This window comes from Neofelis nebulosa, chromosome 2 (assembly GCF_028018385.1).
Source record: "Neofelis nebulosa isolate mNeoNeb1 chromosome 2, mNeoNeb1.pri, whole genome shotgun sequence".
In the NCBI taxonomy this organism is placed as follows: domain Eukaryota; kingdom Metazoa; phylum Chordata; class Mammalia; order Carnivora; family Felidae; genus Neofelis; species Neofelis nebulosa.
This window is the reverse complement of record NC_080783.1, coordinates 109666133-109676009: the sequence shown is the minus strand read 5'-3', so window position 1 is coordinate 109676009 and position 9877 is coordinate 109666133.

The following is a 9877-nucleotide window of genomic DNA, read 5'->3' as shown; positions in this document are numbered from 1 at the left end:
CACTGATTCTCAAGGGTAGCTGCACATTAGAATGTGCTGGAGGATTTAACAAATACCAAAGCCCAGGCCTTATCCCAGGTCAGTTAAATCGGAAACTCTGGAGGTGGAACTCAAGGACAGTTAGCCCCTTATCTGCAGGAGATAGATTCCAAAGCCCCCAGTGGATGCCTGAGACCATAGAGAGTGCTGAATGCTTTGTATACTACACGTTTTCTTATGATAATGTTTAATTTATAGATTCAGCACAGTAAGGGATTATCAGCACTGACTAATAATGAAATAAATAAATTAAGAAAATATGCTGTAATAAAAGCTTATGTGAGTGTGCTTTCTTTCTCTAAAAATATCTTATTGTACAGTACCTACCCTTCTTGTGAAAAGGAGAGATGATTAGATGCCTACATGATGAAATGAAGTAGGTGAATGATGTAGGAGTTGTGATGTAATGTTAGGCTATTAGTCACCCTATGACCATATATCAGAAGAAGGACCATCTGTTTCTGGACTATGGTTGGCCACGTGTGACTGAAATCGCACAAAGTGGAACTGTGGTTAAGGGCAGGACTACTGTATCAGTAGTTTCAAAGGATTCCAAGGTGATTACAACATGTGGCCAAAACAGGAAATTTGAAATTCACAATAACATTAAAGAAAGAGAAAGAAGATTTGTGAAAATAGCAATGAGGTTATTTCTATCACCTGGGGCCTGTGCTAAGCACGTTGTAAGATTATAAGGCATTAATTTATTTAACATTTCTAATAATGCTTTGGGATTGGTAATAGAATCCTCATTTTATTTATTTATTTATATTTATTTATTTTTTAAAGTTTATTTAGTTTGAGAAAGAAGGAGAGAGACAGAGAGAGAGAGAGAGAGAGAGAGAGAGACAATCCCAAGCAAGCTCCATGCTGTCAGCACAGAGCCCGATGTGGGGCTTGACCTCAAGAACCATGAGATCATGACATGAGCCAAAACCAAGAGTCGGATGCTTAACTGAGCCATCCAGGAGCCCCTAGTATACTCATTTTAGAGATGAGGAAACTGAGAATCCAAGAGATAAATAAGTTCATCAAGATCACAACTCACAAGAGGTAGAGCTCAGTAAGGAACAACAACAGAAGCTTTGGGTCTGATTCCAACAACAGTCTGGATTCCAGCCTCTCTACCTTATTCCTTCTCTATTTTTTGTCAGTCTGGTATTGAAGAATGCCTATGGAATAGGGCTGAGCACGGTGGTGGGAAGCAGGCTAATAAAACTAGTCAGCTGCAAATAATGTGTCATCATGAAAAAGAAAGGATGACTCAGAGGGCAAACAAAACCAAGAGCCCAGAGGACAAAGTTGAGGACCATGGAGGATTATTCCAGGCTTGAAATCTAATCAAGGATTTGCAGCAAATAAGGCGGTCACAGGGAATAACTTCGAAAACTGTGATTCCCTGAGCAAGGGTGAATGGGGTCCTTTTATTTAAGGTTAGGATGAATATTTAGAAAGGAGGGGCCTCGTCATAGTACGTAGAGGTGGGCATAAGCCAGTGTATGTTCCAGAAGGAAACAAGCCTGTACATACATTGCATGTTATGTTATTGAGGCTTGTGTTCCTCCTTGAGTCGATATGTCAGCAATATAATGAGGTAAGGGTTACTGTCAGTCATTCCATGGGTCACTCCATGGCCCATCACAGTGCATGTGTGAGTCAGGGGTTGGGTTCAAATTGGCCTGGGTTGTCTTGGCCCCAGAGCTCTTCATCTAGGCAGTCATTATTGCTTGAGGGGTAGTTTTGGTTCCTATCACAGGATGCTGTGCCCATTGGGTCTTTTGCCTGAGTTATGAGGTAACTTGGAAAGAAGAGCTTAAGGAAAAATGGGGACAAAGGTCAATGGTCCAAGGAGGCAGGTGGTAAAGGTCAGGTCTTGCAGTCTAGCTGGTGACATCCCCAGGATCCACAGTCTATTTTTTTTTTTTTTTATTGAGAAACTGCTTTGGAGAAATTTAGATTGGAGGCTTATAATTTGGCTTTAAGTAATTTTGTATCTTTTCTACCATATTGGAAGGGCTGGGTAGATGGCCAGTACTTACAAATAATATTCGAGTAAATTTGAGTATCCAACAGGCTTTATTAAGCAATTCATGCAGCATCCCATCTAGCAAGTAGTGAGACGCTATGAGGCTTTGTACCAAAAGGAAATTTTTTTACAGGAAGGTAGGTAGGGCAAGAAGTTATGAGCAAAGGAAAAGAAAGGATTGTTTCGGGCCACGATACCTTCTTTTTGCAGGGAATCTTGCTGAGGGCAGGGTTTTTTATTGTGCAGATGACCTCACTGGTGCTGATTAAGACATTTCAGATTGTTAAAATCTCACATTCCTGGGATAGGTTGAAATTTTAATTTGTAATCCTGGGGGAGGGGGTTGCAAATGACTGCATTTGGGGCTTGTGCTTTTCTTTTCAACACCAGTCACCACTGTCAACCTGAAGTACAGGAAATAAAGAAACTTATGGCTATTCTGAATTCTCAGACAGGATCTAACACTCCTGCAAGCCTCTGCTCTACTTTGTTCAAATCTCTAACTCTGTTCCTGCAAATTTACCAGAGAAATAACTCTAATATAAAAAGAAAATAGAGAGTTTTATTTTGGCTCAAATTAGGACAGCTGCCTGGGAGATAGGCTCTTCACAGGGAAGAAAGTGCTCCAGAGAATGAACAGTTTCCACAGGGGTATATACTTTTTTACATCTTGTAAAAGCTCAAAAGATTATAAATTAGCATATAGGCAAGAATCATGAGTTTTAACATCAAGGAACACAGGGAGTAGAAACATTGATCAATATCTTAAGAACAAGATGGTTTTCCTTTAGGCTACTTATTCACAAAGCAGATGTACAATGCATATTTGGCGGGCTATCAATCAGTCTTTTGGTTTGAACAAAGTTTATGTATGGTGATGCTGACTTAGAAATAAATCTAAATGGCTTCCCTTGTAGATCAGGCTGTAAGAGAGTTTTTCTCTCATCAAGTCATTCTACATCATGCTCACTTAATTATGTGTAACTCTCCTTAGACTAAGATCTTAGAAAAGCAATTACAATTCATTTCCAACTTTGTATTATCATTAGTTAGATGCCAGAGAGGGCCTATGATGATTAATTGTTAATGCCCCCATTCACTTTTGGGGGCCTGACAGATGATGCTTACTGGTAGCAAGCAGGATGTGTAATGGCGCTACTCAAGTTGAATACGGGTTCATTTTCTTCTCAGACATGAGAAGAAATATTTTTTTTTCAAAAAAAGAGAAAGTTCCTTGTAATTCACATCCCTACCTCAGATATCTCTAATTGATACAGAGACTCAAGGGCCAAGTAGGCAATCATAAAACACTGTTAGGACCTTCAAAAATGCAAGCCATCAACTTTCAGAGAACAATGAAAGATGCAAGGCCCTCTTGGGAATCAAGGGATGGAGACTTGGTTTGAAAATGAACCTGGGGCGTTTGCATATGCAAAGGCCTGGTCATTTCTTCAGAGAGAAGTAACTCTTCTACTTCCTGGATGGCACTTTTTCTAATGGAAATGAAGCAAAACAGAAAGGTGCTCACAGCAGAGGGTCCTCAGAACTCACCAACACCTGACACCAATCAATCAAAAAGAGCAATTCCAGTCCAGTGCCCAACTCTGTGGGGAGAATGCTACTTTCTTCTGACAACCTCCCAGACTTCCTTCATCCCTTAACCAAATTCTTTTCTGACTATTCTTTGGACCCCATTGAGAGTCCATGCCCTTATGACAAGAATTGAGCTCTGTACTTCCTCTTTTCACATCTGGTGCTCAGCTATACAGGACATTTTTGTGCATTCTGTTGCTTTAAAAAAAAGACTATCAGGGAAGGGTTTCCAAATTGATGGGAGAGACCCTCCTGCTATATCTTTGATCTCTCTGCTATTTGTAGGTAAACCAAACCAGCTAGGACCTGTCTGTAGGCAGCAACTTGTTAATTTGTTAGTGTTCTCACAGTCTGCCTCTGGTATTCATAGGCTTTCTGCCTTCTGGGTTAAACTCAAGGAGGAAGCAGAAAACCTCACATAAGCCTAAAACCTACAATATTTAGCACAGATTAGTAGACTGCCGAAGGCCATTTTCCTCTGAATTAACTATATTTTCTTAATTTTCTGCATTCCTTTATGCCCCGGCCTTATTGAGATAATAATTGACATAACATTCTATACATTTAATGTACAACATGATGATTTGATGTATGTATATAATGCACAATTATTAGCATAACTAGGTTAGTTAATCTGTAACCTTACACAATTACATTTGTGTGTGTGTGTGTGTGGTGAGAATTTAAAACCTATTCTTTTGGCAAATTTCAAATATATAATAAATATTGTTAACTATAGTTACTTACTGAATAATAGATCACCAGAACTTATTCATAACTATAAGTTTATATCCAAACACCTCATTTCCTCGCCACACCCCATACTCCAGCCCCTTGGCAACTATTGTTCTACCTCTGGTTTTCTGTGTTTGATTTTTTTTTAGATCCCACATATAAGGGATATCATGCAATATTTACCTTTCTCTGTCTGACTTATTACACTTAGTTAGCATAATGCCCTCAATGTTCATCCACATTGCTGCAAATGGTAAGATTTCTTTCTTTTTTATGGCTGAATAATATTCTGTATATGTATATATTTTTCTTTGTCTCACATTTTCTTTATCCAGTTATCTGTCAACAGACACTTAGGTCGTTTCCATGTCATGGATATTGTGATATTGACAACATGGGGATACCGTTAATTTTTCTCCTTCTTTCTTTCTTCTTTCTTTCTTTCTTTCTTTCTTTCTTTCTTTCTTTCTTTCTTTCTTTCTTTCTTTTCTTTCTTTCATGAGACAGCATGAGTGGGGAAGGGCAGAGGGAGAGGGAGAGAGAGAATATTAAGTAGTTTCCATGCCCAGCATGAAGCCCTATGCAGGGCTTGAACTCACAAACCATGAAATCATGACCTGAGCTGAAATCAAGAGTCAGATGCTTAACCGACTGGGCCACCCAGGTGCCCCTAGATAGTTTTTCTAGTTAGTTAGTGATTTCATTTCCTTATGCTACAAAATAGGATTGTTGGATCATATGGTAGCTCTATTTTTAATTTTTTGAGGAATCTTTACATGTGGCTGCACCAATTTATATTCACACCAAAGTACGTAAGAGTTCCATTTACTCCACGTCCTCGCCAGGACTTGTTACTTCTTTTCCTTTTAATAATAACATTCTAGCAGGTATACTATGATATCTCCTTGTGGTTTTGCTGCTAATTAGTGATGTTGAGTGCCTTTACTTGTGCCCATTGTCCACTTGTCTATCTTTTAAGTTTTAATTTTGTCTGTTTTTATCTTTTAATTTTAATTTTTAATTTTTTATTTTTTTTCCCATTGAGTTGTATAAGTTCCTGAGATATTTTGAATACTAACCCCTTATCTGATACATGGCTTGCAAATATTTTCTCCCCTTTCATAGCCCCTTTGTTCTGTTGTTTCTTTTCTGCAGATAAGCCTTTCAGGTGGATGTAGTCCTATTTGTTTATTCTTGCTTTAGTTGGATGTGTTTTTGGTGTCATGTCTAAAAAACTGTTGCCAAGAGCAATGTCGAGGAGATGTTTCTCTGTGTTTTCTTTGAAGAGTTTTACAGTGTCAGGTCTTACGTTTAAGTCTTTAATCCATTTCAAGTTAATTTTTTGTGAGTGATGTAAGATAGGGGTCCACTTGTATTCTTTTGCATGTGTGTATCCAGTTTCCCCACTACCATTTATTGAAAAGAGAATGTTTCCCCCACTGAGTGTTTTTTTCAGCTCCCTTGTCAAATATTAGGTGATTGTACATACATGGATTTATTTCTGGGTTCTCTTTTATTTGTGTATGTTTTATGCCAGTATATTATGGTTTTGGTTACTATAGCTTTGTTGTATAGTTTGAAATAAAAAAGTATGATGCCTCCAGCTTTGTTTTTCCTTATGAGAATTTCATTGGCTACTGAGTTCTTTGGAGGTTCCAGACAACTCTTAGAATAGTTTTTTTCTATTTTTGTGAAAAATGCCACAGGAATTATGATATGACTTTTATTGAATTTAAAGATTCTTGGGATAGAATGGACACTTTAATGATATTAGTTCTTCTGATCAATGAACGCAGGATACATTTCCATTTATTTGTGTCTTCTTAAATTTCTTTCATCAAATTCTTACAGCTTTCCATGAACTAATCTTTCACCCCCATGGTTAAATTTATTCCAAAGTGTTTTCTTCCTTTTGATGTTCTTGTAACTAAGATTATTTCCTTTCTTTCTTTTTCAGATATTTCATTAGTGTATAAAAAGCAGAACTGATTTTTGCATCATGATTTGGTGTCCTGCAACTTTACTGAACTTAATTATTAGCTTTAACAGTTTTTGGGTGGACATTTTAGGGATTTTCACATATAAGATCATGTTATCCAAAAATAGAGACAATTTTACAGCTTCCTTTCCAATTTGACTGCATTTTTTTCTTCCGTAATTTTTGTGGCTAGGACTTCTAGGATAATGTTGAATAGTAGTAGTGAAAGTACTATTGTCTTACTCTTGATTTTAGAGGAAAAGCTTTCATCTTTTCATCATTGGTATATTAGTTGTGGCTTTTACAAATATGGCCTTTATTTTTTCATGTTCTATCTATGCCCAATTTGTTGAGATCTTTTTCATGTAAGGGTGTTGATTTTTGTCAAATGCTTTTTTTTGTATCTATTAAAAGGATGATAAGATTTTTATCCTTTATTCTATTAATGTAGTGTATCACATTTGATTTGTGTATGTTGAACTACCCTTGTATCTCAGGGATAAATACCACTCCATTATGGTATATAATCCTTTTAGTTTGAATTACTTTTGCTAGAATTTTTTTTGAGAACTTTTACATCTATATTTATCAGGAATATTGTCCTGTAGATTTCTTTTCTTGTGGTGTCCTTATCTGGCTTTGGTATTAAAGTAATGCTGGCATCACTTTGGCAAAGTGAGTTTGAGAGTGTTTATTTTCAGAAGAACATGAAAAGGATTTGCATTATTTTTTCTTTAAATGTTTGGTAGAAATCACCACTGAGACCCTCTGGTCCTGGGATTTTAGGATGTTTTATTTTCTGCATTCTTAATATTTTTCTATCTGGGGCTTCAGTGACTAAAGAGGGACTGTCCCTCCCTGGGTTAGGTCAATTCCTAAAGATGGCAAGCAATGTGCCCAAGGAATGTACCTTTCATATACAGATGAACCAATACAGAGCCTATAAGCTTTCCACCCCATCTTCTTTATTGGGTTCTTACACTCCAAGACAATGTTCCCTTTATCACCCAGGGCGAGGTAACGCACAACTAGAGAGAGCCTCTGTGCCCAAGAGCATGTTGAAATTATTCAACCTAGCCAATCCTAAATTTTGTTGGCTTGCCTTGCACTTCTTTTCTCAGGAAACGACAATAAAACCTCTCACCCACATTTTCCCCTCACTGCCCTTGATTGCTGACCAATTCTGGTGTTTCTCCATGTAGTCTTGCATGGTATAGATAGCATGACAGTAACTCTTAGTTACTGTGAGTAACAATACTGTCTTTTCAATTATAGCCATCCTTTGATCTTTGGTTTCATCACACCTAAACAATAATAAAAAACCACATTTTAAAACATCCTCACACTTCTTTTTACTAGCAGAATTCCTCCTATGTAGAAGGTTGTAATGCTATTCTCCTTCTCACTTTCCTCGTTAGAGGTAGCCATGGGATCCAGTTCTGGTGAATGGGACAAAAGAAGTAAAAGAAGACTGCTTTTACGAGGCATCTGGAAATGTTATTTCTACTAAATAAAATTAAGAGATGCTGGGGACAAAATTATTCTCTTTAGTGTATGGACCGAACACAATTGTCTTAGGATGTGATGTCTTAATGTGAATTGTCGTCTTGCAATCAAGGAGCAACATATCTCAAAAGGAAAATCAACCCATTGAGGATTATGGCAGAGGCAGGAAGGAAAGTGCCTAAGTCTCAGAAGACAGTATTGAACAGCTGAGCTGTCAGCACAGAGCCTGACGTAAGGTTCAAACTCATGAACCGCAAGATCATGACCTGAGCTGAAGTCAGATGCTTAACTGACTGAGTCACCCAGGTGCCCCAAATCCTCACATTGTAAGCCAATTTTTTATAGCATCTTCTGCAACTTCTAACCAATGACATCCTAAATGCTACAATCTGCTTTTTAGAAGATTATAGGGTTTTCTTCAAGATAATTAACATGGTACTTGATTTCTCAATTGGCTTCCAATGTGCTTTTTTTGCCTGAAAAGAATACCAGAATCTCTAGAAGAAAAAAAATCTATGAAAAAGTGAAACTCCTCATGAAATATTTCCATCATCCATAACAAAACTTCTTGTAAGCTTTTAACTTAGGAAAAATTAGAAATTTATACAGAACGAAGAAATGAATATGGTTTATTATAGATGGCTATGAATGAGTTAACTACTATATAAAGTGCTCTTTATATCTTTTGTTTTAACAAGTATAAGAAATAAACTTTATAAATTTATATGTTAAAAATGCCTCTAGCAACACTAAACTTAGAAGTATAGATTGAAGAGGTAGATTTTTGTGGTGGTTAAAACCAGAGTCCCTGGAGATAGATGATTTCAATTTATAATCCTGGTTTAGCATCTTTCTATGTGTAAAATAATGGGGAAAGAACTCAGATTGTCTTCGTTGTTCTTTTACATTTTGAAATGGAATGATGACATATAGTACTATATATTTATATATACTCTACATATGTCCATACACACACACACACACACACACACACACAACCAATATACGTATAGTATATATAGTACTTGTATATATAAATTTCCTTAAGACACCGCTAGAAGCTTAGTAAGTGCTGAATGTATTAGCTATTATAATTATCAGCTATATTTTTACCTGCTATTCATCTGTTTTTTGCCCTACTCATCACACAAGATAAGACCCTTCAAGAAATGCTGGTTAAAAAAAAAAAAAAAAAATATATATATATATATATATATATATATATATATATATATATATATGTTTAAGAAGTATAGCTTTCTTTATAAGTTTAATCCTTTATATTTGGTCCATGTCAACTTGATCTTCTACTTCACAGTTTAATTTTTTCAAGCAGGGGTATTGGTGTCAGCCCCAGAAGTTCAATAATTTCGATAGATAATGTTTTCCCTTATTGGTTTTATTGAAATGTCAAAATATTCTTTGCACTGAATTCCAGCTCAGGGAGAGATAAAAGACTAAAACTTGGTAGACTAATATGAGTACACCAAAACCAGGCTTCTGGGAATCACTGCTGCACATTTATAGCAAATTTCCTTACAATAAAACCAACCTCTAAATCACTGTCTTTTTACCTGTTATGTCACCTTAGAGAGCCCAAGACTACATGACCATTACTATAACCAAGCACCTACTGTACATCAAATACTATGCAAAGTGTTTGATCTGCATTAGCCGATTCTACAAGAAGCTTATGTGGTACATGTGGTTCAGGGGAATCCAGCCAGTTGTAGCCAGTAAGTTGTAGAGCCAGGAATAGAGCAAAGTGTTTTTGTCCCCAGTTTTTTCCCTATGAAATCTTACCAAAATATTTTTTTTATGGTCGATTTTTGGTAAAATACACACAACATAAAATCTACCATTAGAGACATTTAGTAAATTTACACTCTTGTGCAATTATCAACACATCTAGTTCAAGATCTTTTGCATTACCTTTAAAGGAAAACTGCCACTCATTATGAACCACTCTTGGTTCCCCCTCCCCACTATCACTGATAGCC